Below are 27,831 nucleotides of genomic sequence, written 5' to 3'. Positions count from 1 at the left end.
GACATCTTGTGCAGCAGTAATGTTGCACAAGGAAAAGGTAGCTCTTTTAGTTTAGCTCCTTGCACACGCAGAACTTAACACTTATAAAATGTGTTCACTGATACCTTTATACCGTCCCGGAGCTGGGACTTTCCTTCATAATGTGATGCAGCACAGCTGTCGTTCCTACCCCCTTGGTGCCATGCGCTGCCTCCTCAGCGTTGTTTTAAGCTGTCATGGAGCCTGCGCTGTTCTGTTATCCCTTGGCCATGGCCAGTTTGCGCTGCCTGTCTTCTGACATAATTTGGTGTCAGGATGGCTGCGCCTGTGTGGCGCGCTGCCCGAGAACCCGCCTCGCAGTGTCTTCTGATTGAATCACACTGCGAGCCTGGGATCCATGGGCATGCGCAGTGCATATCTTCACCTCGGGCTCTCGCCCATCTCCCTCCGCCTTCTTTAGACTGTGCGCCGTCAGCTGATCCCTAATAGCATGCCACGGCCGTGACGCCGCACAGTCTGAAGAAGAGGGAAGGAGGGGAGTGAGAGTCGAGGATATGCACTGTGCATGCCCATGGATCCAAGGCCTGCAGTGGGATTACATTCGACGACACTGCGAGGTGAGATCTGGAGCAGCGTGGACCCACAGGCACTGACAGCCTGACACCAAATTGTGTCAGAAGACAGGCAGCGCAAATTGGGCATGGCCAAGGGATAACAGAACAGCGCAGGCTCCGTGACAGGTTAAAACAACGCTGAGGAGGCCGCGCACGGCACCAAGGGGATAGGAATGACAGCTGTGCTGCGTCCCATTACGAAGGAAATTCCCACCTCCGGGATGGTTTTACGGTATAAGGTGACACATTTTTAGTGTTTACTTCTGTGTTTGTAAGGAGCATAATTAAAAGAGCAACCTTTTCCTTTTGCATCCTTAGTGCTGCACAAGATGGCTTTTTCAGCTACAAACGTCTTGGGGGGGGGTTAAAGGTTCCCTTTCAACTTGCTCCAATCAGGCTTCGGCCTACAATCTGTTCCTCTGCTCCTCCTGCTGTCCCTGGGCTCTAACACCGCCAGTTGGTGCCTGGAAGTGCTGTGTGCACAGTCAACAGTCGCTCCTCTGTTATTGGGGTTCAGTAACGTCAGCTGATCCCCAGCTGTGTGTGCGGCAATACCTCCAATCTGCTCCTCCTTATGTCCCTGGGCTCTAACACCGCCAGTTGGTGCCTGGAAGTGCTGTGTGCACAGTCAACATTCGCTCCTCTGTTATTGGGGTTCAGTAACGTCAGCTGATCCCCAGCTGTGTGTGCGGCAATACCTCCAATCTGCTCCTCCTGCTGTCCCTGGGCTCTAACACCGCCAGTTGGTGCCTGGAAGTGCTGTCTGCACAGTCAACAGTCGCTCCTCTGTTATTGGGGTTCACTAACGTCAGCTGATCCCCAGCTGTGTGTGTGGCAATACCTCCAATCTGCTCCTCCTGCTGTCCCTGGGCTCTAACACCGCCAGTTGGTGCCTGGAAGTGCTGTCTGCACAGTCAACAGTCGCTCCTCTGTTATTGGGGTTCAGTAACGTCAGCTGATCCCCAGCTGTGTGTGCGGCAATACCTCCAATCTGCTCCTCCTGCTGTCCCTGGGCTCTAACACCGCCAGTTGGTGCCTGGAAGTGCTGTCTGCACAGTCAACAGTCGCTCCTCTGTTATTGGGGTTCAGTAACGTCAGCTGATCCCCAGCTGTGTATCCGGCAACGTGTCATGCGACCGCCACGCTGGCACAACTAAAATGTAAGGGGACCTGTACCACCCCCCACCCCCCTAGGCGTTTGTTACTGAAAGAGCCACCTTGTGCAGTACTAATACTGCACAAGGAAAAGGTCGCTCTTGAAATTATGCTCCTTGGAAATGCTGAACTACACACTCATGTAATGTGCCCCCTCACACCGTCCAACCGTCCCGGAGGTGGGACTTTCCTTTGTAATGTGACGCAGCACAGCCGTCATTCCTACCCCCTTGGCACCGTGCACTGCCTTCCTAGCGTTGTTTGATTCCGTCATGGACCCTGCGCTGTTATGTTATCCCTTGGCCATGCACAGTTTGCGCTGCCCGTCCTCTGACATCATTTGTTGTCGTCCTGGCTGCGCCTGTGCGTCCACGCTGCCCGAAATGACACGTCGCAGTGTCGTCTAATGTGATCCCACAGTGGGCCTGGTATCCATGGCCATGCGCAGTGCATATACTTGCCTCTCACTCCCCTTCTTCACGCTTCTTCAGACTAGGTGGCGTCAGCTGATCCCTAATAGCATGCCACGGCCGTGACGCCGCACAGTCTGAAGAAGCAGGAAGGAGGTGAGTGAGAGACGATGATATGCACTGCGCATGCCCATGGATCCCTGTCCCGCAGTGGGATTACATTAGATGACACTGCGAGGTTGTATCTCGGGCAGCTTTGACGCACAGGCACTGCCAGCCTGACACCTAAATGATGTCAGAAGACGGGCACCGCTAACTGTGCATGGCCAAGGGATAACATTACAGCGCGGGCTCCGTGACAGAAATAAACAACGTTGAGGAGGTGGCACACGGCACCAAGGGGGTTGGAATGACAGCTGTGCTGTGTCACATTACAAAGGAAAGTCCCACTTCCGTGACGGTTTGACGGTGTGAGGGGACACATTATATGAGTGTGTACTTCAGCGTTTGCAAGGAGCATAATTTTAGGAGCCACCATTTTCCATGTGCAGCATTATTGCTGTACAAGATGGCTCTTTCAGCAACAAATGCATGGGGGGGGGGGTTAAAGGTTCCCTTTCAACTTGCTCCACTGCAAGCTTCAGCCTACACTCTGCTCCTCTTTGATTCACTGGGTTTCAACACTGTCAGTTGCCACCTGGAAGTGTTGTCTACACAGAAAAAACACTAGCTGATGTGTCAGTGGGGTTCAGCACCGCCAGCTGTTCCCCTGCTGTGTAGTCGGCAACGTGTCCAGCACAAGCCACGCTGGCACAACAGAACAAAAGCTGCCACCAGTGCAGGCTTCGGCCTACACTCTGCTCCTCTCCTCCTCCTGCTGACCTTGGGCTCTAACACCGCCAGTTTTTGCCCGGAACTGCTAGCTGCACAGAGAAAAACACCAGTCAATGTGTTAGTGGGGTTCAGCACCGCCAGCTGTTCCCCTGCTGTGTAGCCGGCAACGTGACCTGCAAACGCCACGCAGGCACATGAACTGAAATTAAAGGGACCCTGCCACCCACCCCAAGGTGTTTCTATGTATAACAGCCACCTTGTACAGCAGTAATGCTGCATTTGTACAAGGTGGCTGACTTTTTCTCCTTGCCAACGTGGAACTCAACAAGTACAAAATGTGTCTCATTGAGACAATTCCACTGTCCCTGAGGTGTGACTTTCCTTTCTAATGGTACGCAGCACCACCCTTGGTAGCGCTGCCCGTCTTCTGACATCATTGGTTGGCTGCCTGTGCCTGTGCGTCCGCCCTGCCCGACACAACCCCCCTCGTTGTCTCATATATTTTCGCTGCGAGGGTGTGATTGATGGGCATGTGCAGTGCATATGTTCGCCTGTCTTAACTCATCTCCTTCTGCCTTCTTCAGACTGTGCGGCCTCATGGCCATGGTAGGCGATAAGGGATCAGCTGAGGCCGCCCAGTCTGAAGCTGGTGTAAGGACATGTGTGAGCAGCAAACATATTTACTGCACAAGGCCACGAATCCCAGGCACGCAGTGTGAATTTTTGAAAACACACTGCGGGTCTGGGATTCATGCCCATTGCTAACCGCAATGGCCAACATGAAATGAGGTGAGAAGACAGGCAGCGCTCACAGCGCATGGCAAAGGGATCACAATAGCGCAGACTCCTGTACAGCAAATAACAACGCTCAGGAGGCTGCGCCCAGCACCAAGGCATTATTTATGTGCACCTGTGCTGCGTCTCCTTAAAAAGACAAGTCACGCCTCCAATACAGTTCTACTGTTCAATGGGCTAAATTGTGTACGTCTTTCATTCTGCGTGTGCAATGAGCAAAACTTAAAGAGCAAACTTTAACTTGTGGAGCTTTACTGCTGCACAAGGTATGGCTCTTCAACATTGTAACACCTGAGGGTGGGTTAAAGGTTACCTTTGAAATTGGTTCAATTAGGCTTCGGCCTACACTCTGCTCCTCCTGCAGACCCTGGGCTCTAACTACGCCAGTTGGGGCCCGGAAGTGCTGGCTGCACAGAGAAGAACACCCACCATTGTGTCAGTGGGGTTCAGCACCGCCAGCTGTTCCCCTGCTGTGTAGCCGGCATCGTCTCCAGCACAAGCCACGCTGGCACAACAGACCAAAAGCTGCCACCAGTGCAGGCTTCGGCCTACACTCTGCTCCTCTCCTCCTCCTGCTGACCCTGGGCTCTAACACCGCCAGTTTTTGCCCGGACGTGCTAGCTGCACAGAGAAAAACACCAGTCAATGTGTCAGTGGGGTTCAGCACCGCCAGCTGTTCCCCTGCTGTGTAGCTGGCAACGTGTCCTGCAAACGCCATGCAGGCACCTGAACTGAAATTAAAGGGAACCAGCCCCCACCCCCCCAGGTGTTTCTATGTATAACAGCCACCTTGTACAGCAGTACTGCTGCATTAGTACAAGGTGGCTGACTTTTTCTCCTTGCCCACGTTGAATTAAACACGTACTAAATGTGTCTCATTGAGACCATTCCACTGTCCCTGAGGTGTGACTTTCCAATCTGATGATACGCAGCACCACCCTTGGTAGCGCTGCCCGTCTTTTGACATCATTGGTTAGCTGGCTGCGCCTGTGCGTCTGCCCTGCTAGAAACAACGCCCCTCGGTGTCTTATTTTTTTTGACAGCGAGGGTGTGATTGATGGGCATGTGCAGTGCATATGTTTACCTGTGTTCACTCATCTCCTTCCGCCTTCTTCACACTGGGCGGCCTCATGGCCACGACATGCGATAAGGGATCAGATGAGGCCGCCCAGTCTGAAGCAGGTGTAAGGACATGTGTGAGTGGCAAACATATTTACTGCACAAGGCCACGAATCCCAGGCACGCAGTGTGAATTTTTGAAAACACACTGTGGGTCTGGGATTCATGGCCATCGCTAACCACAACAGCCAACATGAAATGAGGTGAGAAGATAGGCAGCACTAACAGCGCATGGCCATGGGATAACAAGAGCGCAGACTCCTATACAGCAAATAACAACGCTCAGGAAGCTGCTCCCATGCACCAAGGTGTTATTTGGGACACCTGTGCTGCATCTCCTTAAAAAGACAAATCACGTGTGTACGTGTTTCATTCAGCGTGTGCAAGTAGACAAATTAATAGAGCAAGCTTTCACTTGTGCAGCATTAATGCTACACAAGGTGTGGCTCTTGTACTTTGTAACACCTGAGGGGGGGTTAAAGGTTACCTTTGAAATTGGTTCAACTAGGCTTCGGCCTACACTCTGCTCCTCTCCTCCTCCTGCTGACCCTGGGCTCTAACACCGCTAGTTTTTGCCCGGAAGTGCTAGCTGCACAGAGAAAAACACCAGCCAATGTGTTAGTGGGGTTCAGTACCGCCAGCTGTTCCCCTGCTGTGTAGTCGGCAACGTGTCCAGCACAAGCCACGCTGGCACAATAGACCAAAAGCTGCCACCAGTGCAGGCTTCGGCCTACACTCTGCTCCTCTCCTCCTCCTGCTGACCCTGGGCTCTAACACCGCTAGTTTTTCCCCGGAAGTGCTAGCTGCACAGAGAAAAACACCAGCCAATGTGTTAGTGGGGTTCAGCACCGCCAGCTGTTCCCCTGCTGTGTAGTCGGCAACGTGTCCAGCACAAGCCACACTGGCACAACAGACCAAAAGCTGCCACCAGTGCAGGCTTCGGCCTACACTCTGCTCCTCTCCTCCTCCTGCTGACCCTGGGCTCTAACACCGCTAGTTTTTGCCTGGAAGTGCTAGCTGCACAGAGAAAAACACCAGCCAATGTGTTAGTGGGGTTCAGCACCGCCAGCTGTTCCCCTGCTGTGTAGTCGGCAACGTGTCCAGCACAAGCCAAGCTGGCACAACAGACCAAAAGCTGCCACCAGTGCAGGCTTCGGCCTACACTCTGCTCCTCTCCTCCTCCTGCTGACCCTGGGCTCTAACACCGCTAGTTTTTGCCCGGAAGTGCTGGCTGCACAGAGAAAAACACCCGCCATTGTGTCAGTGGGGTTCAGCACCGCCAGCTGTTCCCCTGCTGTGTAGCCGGCAAGGTGACCTGCAAACGCCACGCAGGCACATGAACTGAAATTGAAGGGAGCCTGCCCCCCACCCCCAGGTGTTTCTATGTATAACAGCCACCTTGTACAGCAGTAATGCTGCATTTGTACAAGGTGGCTGACTTTTTCTCCTTGCCCACGTGGAACTCAACACGTACAAAATGTGTCTCATTGAGACCATTCCACTGTCCCCGAGGTGTGACTTTCCTTTCTAATGATACGCAGCACCCCCCTTGGTAGCGCTTCCCGTCTTCTGACATCATTGGTTGACTGGCTGCGCCTGTGCGTCCGCCCTGCTCGACACAACGCCCCTCGGTGTCTTACTTATTTTGACAGCGAGGGTGTGATTGATGGGCATGTGCAGTGCATATGTTCGCCTGTCTTCACTAATCTCTTTCCGCCTTCTTCAGACTGGGCGGTCTCATGGCCAAGGCATGCGATAAGGAATCAGCTGAGGCCGCCCAGTCTGAAGCAGGTGTAAGGACATGTGTGAGCGGCAAACATATTTACTCCACAAGGTCATGAATCCCAGCACTGCAGTGTGATTTTTTTAAAACACATTGTGTGTCTGGGATTCATGGCCATCGCGAACCGCACTGGCCTACATGAAATGAGGCCATAAGACGGGCAGCGCTTACAGGGCATTGCCAAGGGATAACGCAAGAGCGCAGACTCCAGTACAGCAAATAACAACGCTCAGGAAGCTGCGCCAAGCACAAAGGCGTTATTTGGGACACCTGTGCTGCGTCTCCTTAAAAAGACAAGTCACGCCTCCACTACAGTTTGACTGTAGAATGGGCGGAATTGTTTACGTGTTTCATTCTGCGTGTGCAAGTTGAAAAATTCATAGAGCAACCTTTTACTTGTGCAGCATTAATGCTGCACAAGGTGTGGCTCTTGTACTTTGTAACACCTGAGGGGGGTTTAAAGGTAACCTTTGAAATTGGTTCAACTAGGCTTCGGCCTACTCTCTGCTCCTCTCCTCCTGCTAACCCTGGGCTCTAACACCGCCAGTTTTTGCCCGGAACTGCTAGCTGCACAGAGAAAAACACCCGCCAATGTGTCAGTGGGGTTCAGCACCGCCAGCTGTTCCCCTGCTGTGTAGTCGGCAACGTGTCCAGCACAAGCCACGCTGGCACAACCGAACAAAAGCTGCCACCAGTGCAGGCTTCGGCCTAAACTCTGCTCCTCTCCTCCTCCTGCTGACCCTGGGCTCTAACACCGCTAGTTTTGGCCCGGAAGTGCTAGCTGCACAGAAAAAAACACCCGCCAATGTGTCAGTGGGGTTCAGCACCGCCAGCTGTTCCCCTGCTGTGTATCCGGCAACGTGTACAGCACAAGCCACGCTGGCACAACCGAACAAAAGCTGCCACCAGTGCAGACTTCGGCCTACACTCTGCTCCTCTCCTCCTCCTGCTGACCCTGGGCTCTAACACCGCCAGTTGGTGCCCGGAAGTGCTGGCTGCACAGAGAAAAACACCCGCCATTGTGTCAGTGGGGTTCAGCACCGCCAGCTGTTCCCCTGCTGTGTAGTCGGCAACGTGACCTGCAAACGCCACGCAGGCACATGAACTGAAATTGAAGGGAGCCTGCCCCCCACCCCCAGGTGTTTCTATGTATAACAGGCACCTTGTACAGCAGTAATGCTGCATTTGTACAAGGTGGCTGACTTTTTCTACTTGCCCACGTGGAACTCAACACTTACAAAATGTGTCTCATTGAGACCATTCAACTGTCCCTGAGTTGTGACTTTCCTTTCTAATGATACACAGCACCACCCTTGGTAGCGCTGCCCGTCTTTTGACATCATTGGTTAGCTGGCTGCGCCTGTGCGTCCGCCCTGCTAGAAACAACGCCCCTCGGTGTCTTATTTATTTTGTCAGCGAGGGTGTGGTTTATGGGCACGAGCAGTGCATATGTTTGCCTGTCGTCACTCATCTCCTTCCGCCTTCTTCAGACTGTGCGGCCTCATGGCCGCGGCATGCGAGAAGGGATCAGCAGAGGCCGCCTAGTCTGAAGCAGGTGTAAGGACGTGTGTGAGCGGCGAAAATATTTACTGCTCAAGGCCACGAATCCCAGCACCGCAGTGTGACTTTATGAAAAGGCACTGTGGGTCTGGGATTTATGGCCATCGTTGACCGCACCGGCCAACATGAAATGAGGTCATAAGACGGGCAGCGCTTACAGGGCATTGCCAAGGGATAACGCAAGAGCGCAGACTCCTGTACAGCAAATAACAACGCTCAGGATGCTGCGCCAAGCACCAAGGCGTTATTTGGGACACCTGTGCTGCGTCTCCTTAAAAAGACAAGTCACGCCTCCACTACAGTTTGACTGTATAATGGGCTAAATTGTGTACGTGTTTCATTCAGCGTGTGCAAGTAGACAAATTAATAGAGCAACCTTTCACTTGTGCAGCATTAATGCTGCACAAGGTGTGGCTCTTGTACTTTGAAACACCTGAGGGGGGGTTGAAGGTTTCCTTTGAAATTGATTCAACTAGGCTTCGGCCTACACTCTGCTCCTCTCCTCCTCCTGCTGCCCCTGGGCTCTAACACCGCTAGTTTTTGCCTAGATGCACAGAGAAAAACACCAGCCAATGTGTCAGTGGGGTTCAGCAACGCCAGCTGTTCCCCTGCTGTGTAGCCGGCAAAGTGTCCTGCAAACGCAACGCAGACACAAAGCTGCCTCCAGTGCAGGCTTCGGCCTACACTCTGCTCCCCCTGCTTACCCTTTGCTCCAACACCGCTAGTTGGGGCTGTAGGAAGACAATCTTTAATAGGCAACGCATCCTGGTTCCAGCACCGTCAGCTGGTTCCGGGTAGTGTCAACGTCACTGAGACGCCTGTTGTGAATTCTGTGGCAGATCTCCCTCCTGTGGTCACAAGTGGTACTTCAGCTGGTTCTCTCTGTGAGCTTCCGTTGGTGGAGGAAAGTGGTACTGCGGCTTCTGAGTTTCCTTCCTCAGGTGTGTGGTGAAGTCATTAGGTGCTGCTCTATTTAACTCCACCTAGTGCTTTGATCCTGGCCTCCAGTCAATGTTCTAGTATTGGACCTGTTTCCTCCTGGATCGTTCCTGTGGCCTGCTGCTCTGCATAGCTAAGTTCCTCTTTGCTATTTGTTTGCTGTTTTTTTCTGTCCAGCTTGTCAATTTGTTTTTTTTTCTGCCTGCTGGAAGCTCTGGGACGCAGAGGGTGTACCTCCGTGCCGTTAGTTCGGTACGGAGGGTCTTTTTGCCCCCTTTGCGTGGTTTTTGTAGGGTTTTGTGTTGACCGCAAAGTTACCTTTCCTATCCTCGCTCTGTTCAGAAAGTTGGGCCTTACTTTGCTAAATCTATTTCATCTCTACGTTTGTCTTTTCATCTTAACTCACAGTCATTATATGTGGGGGCTGCCTTTTCCTTTGGGGTATTTCTCTGAGGCAAGGTAGGCTTATTTTCTATCTTCAGGCTAGCTAGTTTCTCAGGCCGTGCCGAGTTGCATAGGGAGCGTTAGGCGCAATCCATGGCTGCCTTTAGTGTGGTTTGAGAGGATTAGGGATTGCGGTCAACAGAGTTCCCACGTCTCAGAGCTCGTTCTTGTTTTTTGGGTTATTGCCAGGTCACTGTATGTGCGCTGACCTCTATGTCCATTGTGGTACTGAATTACCTTTCACAACAGTACTGGAGGCCCAAAGTACTAATGATTCTCAATAGAGGGAAAAAAGAAGTTCTGAGACCATTTTTTTTTCTCTGCACTGTGTTTTGCCTTTTTTTTCCCCTAGACATTTGGGTGGTTCAGGACACAGGTGTAGCAATGGACATTAAAGGTCTGTCTTCATGTGTGGATCAGCTCACGGCAAGAGTACAAAATATTCAAGACTTTGTGGTTCAGAATTCTATGTTAGAACCGAGAATTCCTATTCCTGATTTGTTTTTTGGAGATAGAACTAAATTTCTGAGTTTCAAAAATAATTGTAAACTATTTCTGGCTTTGAAACCTCGCTCCTCTGGTGACCCAGTTTAACAAGTTAGGATCATTATTTCTTTTTTGCGTGGCGACCCTCAGGACTGGGCATTTTCCCTTGCGTCAGGAGATCCTGCATTAAGTAATATCGATGCATTTTTCCTGGCACTCGGATTGCTGTACGATGAGCCTAATTCTGTCGATCAGGCAGAGAAGAATTTGCTGGCTCTGTGTCAGGGTCAGGATGAAATAGAGGTATATTGTCAGAAATTTAGAAAGTGGTCCGTACTCACTCAGTGGAATGAAGGTGCGCTCGCAGCTATTTTCAGAAAAGGTCTCTCTGAAGCCCTTAAGGATGTCATGGTGGGATTTCCTATGCCTGAATGAGTCTATGTCTTTGGCCATTCAGATCGGTCGACGCTTGCGCGAGCGTAAATCTGTGCACCATTTGGCGGTATTACCTGAGCTTAAACCTGAGCCTATGCAGTGCGATAGGACTTTGACCAGAGTTGAACGGCAAGAACACAGACGTCAGAATGGGCTGTGTTTCTACTGTGGTGATTCCACTCATGCTATCTCTGATTGTCCTAAGCACACTAAGCGGTTCGCTAGGTCTGCCACCATTGGTATGGTACAGTCAAAATTTCTTCTGTCTGTTACCTTGATCTGCTCTTTGTCATTGTATTCTGTCATGGCATTTGTGGACTCAGGCGCTGCTCTGAATTTGATGGACTTGGAGTATGCTAGGCGTTGTGGGTTTTTCTTGGAGCCCTTGCAGTGTCCTATTCCATTGAGAGGAATTGATGCTACGCCTTTGGCCAAGAATAAGCCTCAGTACTGGACCCAGCTGACCATGTGCATGGCTCCTGCACATCAGGAGGTTATTCGCTTTCTGGTGTTGCATAATCTGCATGATGTGGTCGTGTTGGGGTTGCCATGGCTACAAGTCCATAATCCAGTATTAGATTGGAAATCTATGTCTGTGTCCAGCTGGGGTTGTCAGGGGGTACATGGTGATGTCCCATTTCTGACTATTTCGTCATCCACCCCTTATGAGGTTCCTGAGTTCTTGTCTGATTACCGGGATTTATTTGATGAGCCCAAGTCCGATACCCTACCTCCGCATAGGGATTGTGATTGTGCTATCGATTTGATTCCTGGTAGTAAATTCCCAAAAGGTCGACTGTTTAATTTATCTGTGCCTGAGCACGCCGCTATGCGGAGTTATGTGAAGGAGTCTTTGGAGAAGGGGCATATTCGCCCGTCATCGTCGCCATTAGGAGCAGGGTTCTTTTTTGTAGCCAAGAAGGATGGTTCACTGAGACCTTGTATAGATTACCGCCTTCTTAATAAGATCATGGTTAAATTTCAGTACCCCTTGCCATTGTTATCTGATTTGTTTGCTCGGATTAAGGGGGCTAGTTGGTTCACCAAGATAGATCTTCATGGTGCGTATAATCTTGTGCGTATTAAGCGAGGCGATGAGTGGAAAACTGCATTTAATACGCCCGAGGGCCATTTTGAGTATCTAGTAATGCCATTCGGACTTGCCAATGCTCCATCAGTGTTTCAGTCCTTTATGCATGACATCTTCCGAGAGTACCTGGATAAATTCCTGATTGTGTACTTAGATGACATTTTGATCTTCTCGGATGATTGGGAGTCTCATGTGAAGCAGGTCAGAACGGTGTTTCAGGTCCTGCGTGCTAATTCTTTGTTTGTGAAGGGATCAAAGTGTCTCTTTGGTGTTCAGAAGGTTTCATTTTTGGGGTTCATCTTTTCCCCTTCTACTATCGAGATGGACCCTGTTAAGGTCCAAGCCATCCATAATTGGACTCAGCCGACATCTCTGAAAAGTCTGCAAAAGTTCCTGGGCTTTGCTAATTTTTATCGTCGCTTCATCTGCAATTTTTCTAGTATTGCTAAACCATTGACCGATTTGACCAAGAAAGGTGCTGATTTGGTCAATTGGTCTTCTGCTGCGGTGGAAGCTTTTCAAGAGTTGAAGCGTCGTTTTTCTTCTGCCCCTGTGTTGTGTCAACCAGATGTTTTGCTTCCGTTCCAGGTCGAGGTTGATGCTTCTGAGATTGGAGCAGGGGCTGTTTTGTCGCAGAGAAGTTCTGATTGCTCGGTGATGAAACCATGTGCCTTCTTTTCCAGGAAGTTTTTGCCTGCTGAGCGAAATTATGATGTGGGCAATCGAGAGTTGCTGGCCATGAAGTGGGCATTCGAGGAGTGGCGTCATTGGCTTGAAGGAGCTAAGGATCGCGTGGTGGTCTTGACTGATCATAAGAACTTGACTTATCTCGAGTCCGCCAAGCGGTTGAATCCTAGACAAGCTCGTTGGTCGTTGTTTTTTGCCCGTTTTGACTTTGTGATTTCATACCTTCCGGGCTCTAAAAATGTGAAGGCGGATGCTCTGTCTAGGAGTTTTGTGCCCGACTCTCCGGGTGTATCTGAGCCGGCTGGTGTCCTCAAAGAGGGAGTAATTGTGTCTGCCATCTCCCCTGATTTGCGGCGGGTGCTGCAAAAATTTCAGGCTAATAAACCTGATCGTTGCCCAGCGGAGAAACTGTTTGTCCCTGATAGGTGGACGAATAAAGTTATCTCTGAGGTTCATTGTTCGGTGTTGGCTGGTCATCCTGGAATCTTTGGTACAAGAGAGTTAGTGGCTAGATCCTTTTGGTGGCCATCTCTGTCGCGGGATGTGCGTGCTTTTGTGCAGTCCTGTGGGATTTGTGCTCGGGCTAAGCCCTGCTGTTCTCGTGCCAGTGGGTTGCTTTTGCCCTTGCCGGTCCCGAAGAGGCCTTGGACACATGTCTCTATGGATTTTATTTCAGATCTTCCCGTCTCTCAAAAGATGTCAGTCATTTGGGTGGTCTGTGATCGCTTCTCTAAGATGGTCTATTTGGTACCCTTGTCTAAATTGCCTTCCTCCTCTGATTTGGTTCCATTGTTTTTCCAGCATGTGGTTCGTTTACATGGCATTCCAGAGAATATCGTTTCTGACAGAGGTTCCCAGTTTGTTTCGAGGTTTCGGCGAGCCTTTTGTGGTAGGATGGGCATTGACTTGTCTTTTTCCTCGGCTTTCCATCCTCAGACTAATGGCCAGACCGAACGAACCAATCAGACCTTGGAAACATATCTGAGATGCTTTGTTTCTGCTGATCAGGATGACTGGGTGTCCTTTTTGCCTTTGGCTGAGTTCGCCCTTAATAATCGGGCCAGCTCGGCTACCTTGGTTTCACCGTTTTTCTGCAACTCTGGGTTCCATCCTCGTTTCTCTTCAGGGCAGGTTGAGTCTTCGGACTGTCCTGGTGTGGATACTGTGGTGGACAGGTTGCAGCAGATTTGCACTCATGTAGTGGACAATTTGACTTTGTCCCAGGAGAAGGCTCAACGTTTCGCTAATCGCAGATGCTGTGTGGGTCCCCGACTTCGGGTTGGGGACTTGGTTTGGTTATCTTCTCGTCATAGTCCTATGAAGGTTTCCTCTCCTAAGTTTAAACCTCGTTTTATTGGTCCGTATAGGATTTCTGAGTTTCTTAATCCTGTGTCTTTTCGTCTGACCCTTCCAGATTCTTTTTCCATACATAACGTATTCCATAGGTCATTGTTGCGGAGATACGTGGCACCTATGGTTCCATCTGTTGATCCTCCTGCCCCGGTTTTGGTGGAGGGGGAGTTGGAGTATATTGTGGAGAAGATTTTGGATTCTCGTGTTTCAAGGCGGAAACTCCAGTATCTGGTTAAGTGGAAGGGTTATGCTCAGGAAGATAATTCCTGGGTCTTTGCCTCTGATGTCCATGCTCCCGATCTTGTTCGTGCCTTTCATATGACTCATCCTGGTCATCCTGGGAGCTCTGGTGAGGGTTCGGTGACCCCTCCTCAAGGGGGGGGTACTGTTGTGAATTTTGTGGCAGAGCTCCCTCCTGTGGTCACAAGTGGTACTTCGGCTGGTTCTCTCTGTGAGCTTCCGTTGGTGGAGGAAAGTGGTACTGCGGCTTCTGAGTTTCCTTCCTCAGGTGATGTGGTGAAGTCATTAGGTGCTGCTCTATTTAACTCCACCTAGTGCTTTGATCCTGGCCTCCAGTCAATGTTCTAGTATTGGACCTGTTTCCTCCTGGATCGTTCCTGTGGCCTGCTGCTCTGCATAGCTAAGTTCCTCTTTGCTATTTGTTTGCTGTTTTTTTCTGTCCAGCTTGTCAATTTGTTTTTTTTCTGCTTGCTGGAAGCTCTGGGACGCAGAGGGTGTACCTCCGTGCCGTTAGTTCGGTACGGAGGGTCTTTTTGCCCCCTTTGCGTGGTTTTTGTAGGGTTTTGTGTTGACCGCAAAGTTACCTTTCCTATCCTCGCTCTGTTCAGAAAGTTAGGCCTCACTTTGCTAAATCTGTTTCATCTCTACGTTTGTCTTTTCATCTTAACTCACAGTCATTATATGTGGGGGCTGCCTTTTCCTTTGGGGTATTTCTCTGAGGCAAGGTAGGCTTATTTTCTATCTTCAGGCTAGCTAGTTTCTCAGGCCGTGCCGAGTTGCATAGGGAGCGTTAGGCGCAATCCACGGCTGCCTTTAGTGTGGTTTGAGAGGATTAGGGATTGCGGTCAACAGAGTTCCCACGTCTCAGAGCTCGTTCTTGTTTTTTGGGTTATTGCCAGGTCACTGTATGTGCGCTGACCTCTATGTCCATTGTGGTACTGAATTACCTTTCACAACAGACGCCTATGCTTGCCCCGTCGTGTTGTGGTCGGGTTAGCCAACTCCAGGGTGCCTCCAGTTTAGGAGCTTCCTATTTGGGCTGCGTGAATTGGTAGTCAAGGCTGGTTCTGTAGTGCCAGTAGGCCATGCTCCCCCTGTAGGACTGTTGGGGTTCGGTAACTGCGGCTGCCTCACGGCCTAGCTGTTCTCTCCTCTCCTGTGGACCTTCTGGTCCACCACCTGGTTCCAGCACCGTCAGCTGGTTCCGGGCAGAGCCTTTGGCTTAGGTGCCTCCTCCTGGGTATCCGAGTTCCGCCAACGTCAGGCAGTCCTTGGTAGTGCTTTTAAGCGCGGGCACCTACAGCTTAGTAACCGGGTTCCAGCACCGTCAGCTGGTCCTCGGTCGTGCCATTGGCTCTTGCACACTGGGGCAACGCATCCGGGTTCCAGCACCACCAGCTGGTTCTCGGCAGTGTTTTTGTCACGGGGACTTCCTCATACCCAGCCTGGTTCCAGCACCGTCAGCTGTTTCCGGGTACTGTCAAACTCACTGAGACGCCTATGCGTTGCCGCGTCGTGTTGCGGTCGAGTTAGCCAACTCCAGGGTGCCTCCAGTTTAGGAGCTTCCTATGTGGGCTGCGTGAATCGGTAGTCAAGGCTGGTTCTGTAGTGCCAGTAGGCCAAGCTCCCCCTGTAGGACTGTTGGGGTTCGGTAACTGCGGCTGCCTCACGGCCTAGCTGTTCTCTCCTCTCCTGTGGACCTTCTGGTCCACCACCTGGTTCCAGCACCGTCAGCTGGTTCCGGGCAGAGCCTTTGGCTTAGGTGCCTCCTCCTGGGTATCCGAGTTCCGCCAACGTCAGGCGTTCCTTGGTAGTGCTTTTAAGCGCGGGCACCTACAGCTTAGTAACCGGGTTCCAGCACCGTCAGCTGGTCCTCGGTCGTGCCATTGGCTGTTGCACACTGGGGCGACGCATCCGGGTTCCAGCACCGCCAGCTGGTTCCCGGCAGTGTTTTTGTCACGGGTACTCCCTCGTGCCCAGCCTGGTTCCAGCACCGTCAGCTGTTTCCCGGTAGTGTCAAGCTCACTGAGACGCCTATGCTTGCCCCGTCGTGTTGTGGTTGGGTTAGCCAACTCCAGGGTGCCTCCAGTTTAGGAGCTTCCTATGTGGGCTGTGTGAATTGGTAGTCAAGGCTGGTTCTGTAGTGCTAGTAGGCCAAGCTCCCCCTGTAGGACTGTTGGGGTTCGGTAACTGCGGCTGCCTCACGGCCTAGCTGTTCTCTCCTCTCCTGTGGACCTTCTGGTCCACCACCTGGTTCCAGCACCGTCAGCTGGTTCCGGGCAGAGCCTTTGGCTTAGGTGCCTCCTCCTGGGTATCCGAGTTCCGCCAACATCAGGCGTTCCTTGGTAGTGCTTTTAAGCGCGGGCACCTACAGCTTAGTAACCGGGTTCCAACACCGTCAGCTGGTCCTCGGTCGTGCCATTGGCTCTTGCACACTGGGGCAACGCATCCGGGTTCCAGCACCGCCAGCTGGTTCTCGGCAGTGTTTTTGTCACGGGTACTCCCTCGTGCCCAGCCTGGTTCCAGCACCGTCAGCTGTTTCCGGGTACTGTCAAACTCACTGAGACGCCTATGCGTTGCCCCGTCATGTTGTGGTCGGGTTAGCCAACTCCAGGGTGCCTCCAGTTTAGGAGCTTCCTATGTGGGCTGCGTGAATTGGTAGTCAAGGCTGGTTCTGTAGTGCCAGTAGGCCAAGCTCCCCCTGTAGGACTGTTGGGGTTCAGTAACTGCGGCTGCCTCACGGCCTAGCTGTTCTCTCCTCTCCTGTGGACCTTCTGGTCCACCACCTGGTTCCAGCACCGTCAGCTGGTTCCGGGCAGAGCCTTTGGCTTAGGTGCCTCCTCCTGGGTATCCGAGTTCCGCCAACGTCAGGCGTTCCTTGGTAGTGCTTTTAAGCGCGGGCACCTACAGCTTAGTAACCGGGTTCCAGCACCGTCAGCTGGTCCTCGGTCGTGCCATTGGCTCTTGCACACTGGGGCGACGCATCCGGGTTCCAGCACCGCCAGCTGGTTCCCGGCAGTGTTTTTGTCACGGGTACTCCCTCGTGCCCAGCCTGGTTCCAGCACCGTCAGCTGTTTCCGTGTAGTGTCAAACTCACTGAGACGCCTATGCTTGCTTCGTCGTGTTGTGGTCGGGTTAGCCAACTCCAGGGTGCCTCCAGTTTAGGAGCTTCCTATGTGGGCTGCGTGAATTGGTAGTCAAGGCTGTTTCTGTAGTGCCAGTAGGCCAGGCTCCCCCTGTAGGACTGTTGGGGTTCGGTAACTGCGGCTGCCTCACGGCCTAGCTGTTCTCTCCTCTCCTGTGGACCTTCTGGTCCACATCCTGGTTCCAGCACCGTCAGCTGGTTCTCGGCAGTGTCTTTTGCTCTTGTACTTTCTGCTCCCCATCCTGGTTCCAGTACCGTCAGCTGGTTCCGGGCAGAGCCTTTGGCTTAGGTGCCTCCTTCTGGGTATCCAAGTTCCACCGTCAGGTGGTCCTTGGTAGTGCTTTCAGGCACGGGTACCTCCTGCTTAGTAACCGGGTTCCAGTAACATCAGCTGGTCCTCGGTAGTTCCATTGGCTCTTGGACCTTCGGCTACCCATCCGGGTTCCAGTACCATCAGCTGGTTCTCGGCAGTGTCTTTTGCTCTTGTACCTTCTGCTCCCCATCCTGGTTCCAGTAACATCAGCTGGTTCCGGGCAGAGCCTTTGGCTTAGGTGCCTCCTTCTGGGTATCCGAGTTCCACCAACGTCAGGCGGTCCTTGGTAGTGCTTTTTAGCACGGGTACCTCCTGCTTAGTAACCGCGTTCCAGTAACGTCAGCTGGTCCTCGGTAGTTCCATAGGCTCTTGAACCTACGGGTAGCCATCCGAGTTCCAGTTCCATCAGCTGGTTCTTGGCATTTTCTCAGCCTTCTTGTACCTTCTGCTACATTTCCAAGTTGAAGACCCTAAAGTCGACGACCCCGAAGACCACCCCGATGACGACGACGACGGCGGAGACGATGACGGCGGAGACGACGACCCTGGAGACGACGACCCTGGAGACGACGACATGGAAGACCGAGAAGCAGAAGAACAAGAGGCTGCAGAACAAAGAGCAGAAGAACATTAAGCATAACACTTAATATCAGAGCAAAAGATATTATCTAAATTATATGCAGAAGAAGACTAAGCAGTGTATGGGGGTGAGTCCGTTCCTCCTCGTGGTGCCCCTGGATAAAGCCTGATGCTGCAGGCCAAACTGAACGCGGACAAATGCAACTTTTGTGACTGGCAGAACGGAAGGTGTAATCTTCCAACTTTTATAGATAACAACTACGGGAATGCCTGTCACAAATGAGAATATGATGAAGAAGTAGAATAGGAAGAATAATAATAGTTGAATAAAATGAATATGAAGAATGTAATAAAAAAAAAATAGGTAGAAGATGAAGAAGAATATGAATAAGGTGAAGAAGTTGATGTCAAAGATGCTGATGATGAAGAAGATGAAAGTGTGGGAAAAATAAAAAAAAAAGAAGGGGAAGGGCGTGGAATAGTGAAACATCAATATCTGACAAAATTTAAAAAAATTACATAGTCAATATCTTTGTCACTCCGAACGTCTTTAAAAAAAAAAATCATGCTATTCTATTTGATTGGGCTAAACCTCTATGCCTTTAATGTCTCCGCCACCTCCCCAAATACATCCTACATTATTCTTAGTTGTTTTCCTTCATGTAGAATGAACCTACAAGGAAAGAAAGGGTTTATTTTAATTCCGATATTTTGGTCCCATTGACTTGCAATGGGATCGGGTATCGGTATCGGCGATATCCAATATTTTTTGAATATCGGCCGATCCAATCCGATACCGATACTTTCCGATATCGGAAGGTATCGCTCAACACTATTAATAACAAATAATCTATAGTTGCTCTATTCTGTAAGATAGGTTTTCGGTAACTTTCCACCATTTACCATTACTTTGTGTGATGTAATCAACATCATCATGTAACTGGTCTATCTGAGACTGTATGGCTATGATCGGACAAATTAAAGCGAAACATACCTTCAAACTCTTGACACCCATGATAGTGAATTAATAACAAATAATCTATAGTTGCTCTATTCTGTAAGATAGGTTTTCGGTAACTTTATATATCTAATATATATTATGTATCCATGAGTGCAAAAAAAATATTGCTTAGAAACTTCATTTGACTAGCCTTTAAAGTGGACTAGTCACCAAATTTCATGTTACAAACTGCATACGTTGCTATACATATCTCTGGCTTGATGAGGTTGGTGTGTTTCCTTTTGAAATCCATGTCCCAATGGCTGTACAATGCTGATATTAAAATGAGCATTTTATGAACCCAGCAATAGTATGAAATAGCCCATGAGTCCAAATGAATTCAGTGCCCATCCACCAAGCCTGGCGACAGCTTGTACTGATCAGTGTGAGATCTCAGCAGAATTGGGACAGTGAGGAGCTGTCAACCAGGATAAGTGATCAAAGATTAGTTTTAAACTTCCCTAAAGAATTATATAGCAATTATGACATGGATTATCAATAGATACGAAGACGAAAAAAGCTTTGTTCCAGCTCCAAAATTTAAAATTAAGATATATTTATTGTATTCAATTTGTCTTGTATTGGTAACATTTGCTTTTACCCCTTAATTCACAGAAATTGTAAACATTTGACAAAGATGAACAATCACTGAGAAATTGACGAGGATCCAACTACCAAGACTCCAAAAATAAGAATGATTGGGTTTTGGCCCCTTGAAAATCTTTTATTCTCAGCAGCACTCCCAGATCTGTGCTGTACAAAATGTCATGTGTCAACACCCCATTAAGCACTGAAACCAATAGCAGTCATGGTCTCAATAAAGAAGGTGCATTCTTTTGCCTTCTGCGGAGACAGAGTATGTCTTTATATATTGGCAGGTCGCAGAAAAAAGCCCCAATACTGTAATTATAATAAACTCAACAGGTAACTTTTTGAAATAAGGCATCAGATTAAAGAAAAAGAAATTACTAAAATCAAGTGCAGTAAGCACACTGGATTGGTAATTAAAGAGAATCTGTCAGCAGGTTTTTGCTATGTAATCTGAAGACAGCATGAAGTAGGGATTAAAACACAGATTCTATATGTGAATTTTCTCAAGGAAGAAAGGGATGAAGCCAATGTCAGACACATCTGGTGATGGCTGATCTATAGTATGGAACATAACATCATTACCAATCAATCTCTCCACCAGCACCATCAGGTCTACATGCACACTAGATGTTCAGTCAAATACCAACAAAATAAATGGGTTCAGTTGATATTAAGCTAATATATATGGACAGGGCAGCTTCTGGCAAGAGGCAGGATGAGTATCTTGCATCAGGCAATGCTCTGCGATTGCCAATCACCCATGAGCTTTGTTTGGTTACTTATCTGCTTTATTCTTTCAATTTTACTCTCAACTTTCAGAGGCGAAATAGAATTGAAGATAAGAGCAGTAAACTGGCAATACAGGGGCAAATGAGCACCTATCAGCTCATCGCTCCAATTTGCAGTGGCGTCATGAAGTCACCTCTTATTGCTATTGTTGTCACAGTAGCAAAACAGAGAAGGCATAAATGGCAGGGAAAGTAAGCTCTTTATGGTGCCGAAGAGTCAAAGGATGCTTACTATAAACAAAGGGAGGGGGAATGATGGCACAGTGTAGAGAATGGGCACAGTATAGAGAGGGGCAGTGTGTGGGAGGGGACACTGTGATTACACAGTGTACACAGAGGGCAGTGTAGAGACAGCAGTATAGAAAGGAGATACTAGTGAGGGAACCGTGAGTGAGACATTGTGAAGATGGGGACAAACTAGAAGGGGCAGTGTGGACTGCAGTGTTGATAGGGACAATGTGGGGGCAGTGCGGAGGAATGGTCAATGTGAGAAACAGGCAGGGTAGACAACATGAAGTGGTGACAATGTCATGGCTACAGTTCATAAAGAGGGTCAGAGTCAAGATTATAGCTCATAAGAGATGATTGTGTGCTATATTTCATAACAGGACAGTGTGGAGGCTATGGTTTATAAGGGGGACAATGTCAAGGTTATAACTCATGAGGGGGACAGTATGACTTAAGCCCCCGTCACACACAGCGAGATCGCTAGCGAGATCGCTGCTGAGTCACAAGTTTTGTGACGCAACAGCGATCTCAGTAGCGATCTCGCTATGTGTGACACGTAGCAGCGATCAGGCCCCTGCTGTGAGATCGCTGGTCGTGTCGGAATGGCCTGGGCCATTTTTTGATCGTTGAGGTCCCGCTGGGTAGCACACATCGCTGTGTTTGACACCTTACCAACGACCTCGCTGACAGGACGTCCCATTGAATCATCATGAAAAAGCATCGTTCTACAGGTCGCTACAGTTCGCCGCATCGCTGCTGCGTCGTTGGGGAGATCGCACTGTGTGACATCTCACCAGCGACCACATAGCGACGCTTGAGCGATCCCTGACAGGTCGTATCGTTGTCGGAATCGCTCAAGCGTCGCTATGTGTGACGGGGCCTTTATACAGTTCATGTAGGGGGACCAGGTGGCTGTTATAGTGCATAAGGGAAAACTGTGGATGTTATAGTTCATAAGGATGAGGCTCTTGTGGAGGTTAGCACTCCGGCAGGACAGTGTGGAGATTATATTTCAAAAGGGAGGACTGGGCGGAGGGTATAGTTCATAATGGGAGAAGTGTGGAGGCATGTCCCCATAAGACCCACCCATAAATAAATGGCACAAACACATTAATCTGGTGGAATAAATTGGCCGTGTGGTTTTATTTTGGTTATAAAGAGCTTTAATAAATAACAATACATCCCAATAATTTAAAAGTCCATGTTAAAATTAACCAATATCCAAGCCCACCCAACAGTAGGGTGACTTTTACCCCACAAATAAAACCAACGACAAGGAATAATGCAATTAAAAAAGGGAGGGAGGGCGGGCTCTTCTTTCCTGAAGCGACGGCACAATGACAGTCGCTGACAGGACCCCAGGTATTTATAAACAAATAAAAGACCGCCAAATAACAGCTGGCCAATCAAATTTAAAAAAATACTGAGCGCGCAAAACCAGAAAAAACTGGTTTTAGCCGCTTTACATAAAAATAGCTCCACAAATATTAACCCTTTCTTTGGTGCTATAATTTCACCACATGAACATATGTGGTCTATGGGGACATGAGACCCCCGCTCTATTCCTTTTTTGCCTGTGCGGGGGGGCAGACAAGTCCCCATAAGACCCACCCATAAATAAATGACACAAACACATTAATCTGGTGGAATAAATTGGCCGTGTGGCTTTATTTTGGTTATAAAGAGCTTTAATAAATAACAAATAATCCCAATCATTTAAAAGTCCATGTTAAAATTAACCAATATCCAAGCCCACCCAACAGTAGGGTGACTTTTACCCCACAAGGCCAAGGCTCAGAGAGACGAGGCCAACCCCCCCCCCCAAACGACACAGCCAAGTTTCGATCATATTACCCAAATTAAGATTAAAAATGGCCAAACCAATTTCGGAAAGATGCACCGAGTCCTGCCTAAACATTCCCGGCAAAAATCCTTCTAAATCTATATGTCTAAAAGAAAACCCTTTGATAATGGGCAAAAATTTTTCCATAGAAAGATTTACTCTTTTACGGTTCTTGTCCAAAAAAGAAAGACCATCTTGATGCCATAATAGCCTAGGAATGATCTCAGAAAAGACAACACATGAAGATGGAAAGCTCTGTTTAATAGAATTGAGATCAGACCGCATAGCAGCCAACAAGTTCAAAGTGTTGGATTTTCCCAGATCATTACCTCCAACATGTAAAATTATTAAATCGGGAAAAGGAAACTTCAACATACAATTATGTAATTCACCGATCAAGGACATCCAACGCAATCCCCGTACACTGTGTCAGAAAACCTGTGTGTCAGAAGGATGAAAAGACAAGTTCTCCGAATAGGAACGTAATTTGGCCCTCTTCTGTGCCCAAAAAACAAATGAATGACCAACGATCCATACTACTACTGGACCTAAGAGAAAAAAGGAATTAGACATCATACAATTCATGGCGGACATAAAGTTTGAAACGTTTAGAATCCCATCTACCTATTTTTTTAATGTCATCGTCCGATAAGCCAGCCCTGGAAGCCTCAGTAGCTGCACCAATTCTAAATGAATGTGATGTGATCTTAAGCTGACTTTTTCCAATGAAACTCAAACATTTCTTCAGAATGAAATTAAATTGAAAAATAGTGACAGGGGATTCATTTTTATGCAAAAACAGAGGGCCCTGCACCGCAGGCCTTAAGTTAAGCCATTTCGAAAGGTTACGAACAGGGCATATTAAATGATCAGAAAACGAATTTAATCTAATTTCAGAACCCCTACCCATCTTGTCTGTCTTTGACTTTCTGATGAAAATCAAAACAAATGATTCAAAAATCCGAATGTCCGACAACACAAGCCCGGAAGGCTCCGACTTTTTTGCAGAAACCACCTCACCAACCCTTAGCGCCCTGAAAAAGGTAACGGAAAATATTGCAGAAAACAATAAGGCCTCCTCAAAATTTAAACACACGTGTACCAATGCTGAACATATTTGTGCTACCAACTTAATAGAAATAGGTCGCCTGAGATCTGGACAAAAAATTTTTCTCTTCAGACCTTTTAAAAACTGCTTTACCAGAAAAAATTCCGTTAATGCCGTACAGCTATTTAATCTCAAAAAGAAGGAAACCCCCGCAAGGCACTTGGCAACTGCGGAGTAAGAAAGACCTGTTGCAACTAGCGACTCTGCAAACTTCAATGCCAAAAAGGGGGTAGGGCAAGTCGCTTCCAGGCCGTAACGCCCAGAAAATTCAATCCACTTCCTCCATGCGGCTGAATAATCAGCCCATGATCTTTTACACAATGAATTCTGGATACAGTGAGAAATTATATTGGAATCAGCTCCCAAACTGAACGAGGGCAGGAGGTCGGTTCTCTGTCCGCGAGTGGAACCTGTTGGTAAAAACGGAGCCACTGACCACGCAAGATGAAATCAGTCAAGTAACTATGCTCACTAAGACTCAATTTTGCCTTCAACAAAATATTGGACTTCAGGCACTCCAAAACCAACTGTCTCAAAATGATTGCAGAATGCCGCTGTTTAGAGCACAGGGTATTAATAGAAAAAGCCACCGACTGCGCCATCGATGGCAACAGTATCCTAGAATCCTTTAAGCGGAAACCCCACAAAAGGATACCAAGGTAAAGGGAAAAAACTTCCCTAAATAGAAGGTTCTCATTGATCTTCCTTGCTACCCATGCATCAGGCCATGATAGAAACACCCAATGCGACTGAAACAGAATGGCTATGCCCAACTCGGGATCCGTAGAAAAAACAAATGGGAAAAAATCCGCTGACATGAAAGGAGACTGAATCACTGAACGTCCGTTAAAATCCGACAAAAATGATAACCAAATTCTGGCATCCTCCTTCAAACTAGAGCCAATCCGGACATGCGAATTAGGAGATGATATACCTTTAGTTGCCTCATACAGACTCCTAGAAAAGACCCTGCCAATAGTACCACCTTCAGGGCAAAATTCAAAAGTCCAAGTAATGACTGGAGTTCATTAAGTGTCGCCTTGTCCTTGGACACGAGATTAAGAAGCGAACTCCGAAGCCGATCAATTTTTTCTTGGGGGAGAGTTGTTTCCATACTGACCGAATCAATAGTAATGCCCAAAAATTCGATACGGCACGATGGGCCTACCGTTTTTTCATGAGCAATGGGTATGCCAAAATGAGAACATATTTGCAGAAACGAATTTAGCGTTCTCATGCAAGAAGGGGATTGAGGAGGACCGATAAACAAGAAGTCGTCGAGGTAGTGCAAAACGCCTGCTTCCACCTGACTATCCTCCAAAACCCAATGGAGAAAACGGGAAAAATTCTCAAAATAAAAACAAGATAGCGAAAAAACCCATTGGTAGGCATTTGTCAAAAAAGAAAAACCCGTCAAACTGAAAACCAAGGGAGTTAAAGCCCTCTGGATGAACCGGAAGAAGCCTAAAGGCTGATTTTATATCAGACTTAGCCAGTAAGGCGTTAGGCCCGAATTTCCTCAAAATGTCCAAAGCACCGTCAAAGGAGGAATAATTGACGGAGCATAATTCCTTATTAACTTCATCATTCAAAGATCGTCCAAGAGGATACGATAGATGATGAATCATTCTGAAGGAGCCAGGCTCCTTTTTAGGAACAATGCCCAGGGGGGATATACGAAAATTTGAAAATGGTGGAGATAAAAACGGGCCCGCAATCCTACCCAGTTCAAGCTCTTGAAAAATTTTGTCCCTAGCAACTTCCGGAAATTCTGAAAGGGAAGGTAAATTGTTAACAAAAACGCAGCCATTCCCTTTAAAAACAGCAACATGAAAACCTACGGAAAAACCGTTATATAGAAGCTCACTGCTCCGACTGTCTGGATACCTGCTTAACCAGCTGACCATTTTTTCCAGCCTCACTGGTGATTGGGCCTTTTGAAACTGTATCCTTAGAGGATGATTGCTGAATGGCTTGCTTCTTAAAGCATTTCGCCATTAGATGGGAATTACCGCAGAATGAACATTCATGCTTAAAGCGACAGGTGTTATTCCATTTACAAAAGGACTCGTTATACGCAAAGCAAACGCCCCTTTTAGAAACCGTAGTGCCCGGCTGCTTGCTCACAGCATTCCTAACTGGAAGCATCAGATTTATCCAAATGCCGACATCTTTAACCCCCCACTTAACCTCGGGATGTACAGACAATTTGTGCCTAAAGGCCTCATCATAGCTCAGCCATGCAGAGCCACCAAAATTTTTATAAGCCTCCAGAATGATATCTAAATGTTGGAACAGGCTGCTACACAGGTTAGGGGATTTTTCTCCTAAAACTGCAGCATAAACAGTAAACGCCTGGATCCAATTGTGAAAGGATCTATAATTACGCTTTGCTTCTTCAGAATCAGATTTATCCTCTTTTCTATCACTTTTAGGTGGGTGGTCCCTGCGAGGGAATAATGAGAATATATCAATATACTGGTTATTCCATATGAGCTCTTTAACTGAAGAGCTCAAATGGAAGCCAAGGGGAGAAAGCTCACAAATGAGGGCTTCTTTAAATGGATTTACAGGGGGGGCATTCTGAGCAGGAGCTTCAATACTAGGTAAGACATTAGAAGCCGCTGCTGGGGGGCGCATTGAGACCTCACTTAAGGCCTCGGACAATACAGACTTAATTAAATCTTTAAGCTCACTATGAGGGACAGACATAGGGACACACTGAGTCTCACCCCTTGATGATTTTTCAGCTGGTCTTCTTTCTTCAGCAGCGCTTGCACTCCAGCCCCCAGCGTAGGGCGAGCGCAGCTGCTCAGGGATGCTTGATTGACGAATCGCCTCTTCATCCGATGACTGCTCGCCGATATTTAAAGCAGGTTGCACCCGCAGGGCAGCCGACAGTGAGGCCGACCGGCAGCCAGATGTGGAGGGGACCATAGCGCTTTTACGGCCGGCGCCCCTGCTGGCTCTGCCGGCGCCTCCTGATGACGCTGCAGGTCTCTGTGAAGTATGGCCGCCGAAGTCTCGCGATGGACTCCGACACCTCGATGCCGGGCGGCGACGTGACTTCACGCTCCCTTCAGAAGCGCCGCGCCGGGATGCAAGAGGTGAGAGCGAAGGGGAGAAGGCCTTCTGCTTCCTCGCATGGGGGCCGGAGACCTCGGGATTCCTCTGCGGCGAAGCTTGACTCGCAGGCAGTGCCGATACCTCAAGTACAGGAGGAGGAGGAGCGGGACCGGAGGCAGCTGCCGGAGGTTTTATAGCCAGGCAGCTCCTCAGCCACTCCATCCCATCTTCTCCGCCGGCTCTGGCTATGAGTTCCTGCAGGAGCTTCATTCACCAGGTCAGTCCTCTTCTTTCCTGAAGCGACGGCACAATGACAGTCGCTGACAGGACCCCAGGTATTTCTAAACAAATAAAAGACCGCCAAATAACAGCTGGCCAATCAAATTTCATAAAATACTGAGCGCGCAAAACCAGAAAAAACTGGTTTTAGCCGCTTTACATAAAAATAGCTCCACAAATATTAACCCTTTCTTTGGTGCTAAAATTTCACCACATGAACTTATGTGGTCTATGGGGACATGAGACCCCCGCTCTATTCCTTTTTTGCCTGTGCGGGGGGGCAGACATTATTTTATAGTAGAGGACAGTGGAAGCCATGTACAATAAGAGTGGCAGTGGGGGTTACATTTTGTGCAGGGAGAAGATTAAGAGGCAATTATTTATTAAAGAACACAGCATGAACAGGTATTTGTATTCAGTAGTATCATAATCAAACTGATATTTTAAGTGAACCATGTGGGGATATGCTGCAGAAGGCCAGAGAAGAGGGATGATCTCTGGATGTCAAAAGTCATCATGGCATTTGGACCAAAAGGTTTTGGTTTTGATTATGTATTCATATAATGATGATTGTTCTGATTAAGTTTTCGTGTATTGATGATAGTTCTGGTGCTGTATTCATGCAGTAATGATGGTCTTGTTGCTGTAATCATATAATGATGGTGGTTTTGTCTATGTATTCATGTACTAATGGTGATTTTGGTGCTGTCTTCATGTGCTCATGATGGTTCTTGTGAAATGTTCACGTACTATTGATGGTTCTGTTGTTATATTCATATACTGATGGTGGTTTTTGTGATGTATTCCTGTACTGTAGTAGTTCTGGTGACCAATTCATGTACTGAATATTTTTCTCATGATGTGTTCATGTACTGATGGTAATTTCAGTACTGTATTAATATAATACTAATTTTGGTTTTGCTACTGTATTCATGTACTGATGGTGATTCTGTAATGCTTTCATGTAC

This window comes from Ranitomeya imitator, chromosome 1 (assembly GCF_032444005.1).
Source record: "Ranitomeya imitator isolate aRanImi1 chromosome 1, aRanImi1.pri, whole genome shotgun sequence".
In the NCBI taxonomy this organism is placed as follows: domain Eukaryota; kingdom Metazoa; phylum Chordata; class Amphibia; order Anura; family Dendrobatidae; genus Ranitomeya; species Ranitomeya imitator.
Note: the sequence above shows the minus strand (reverse complement) of the source record.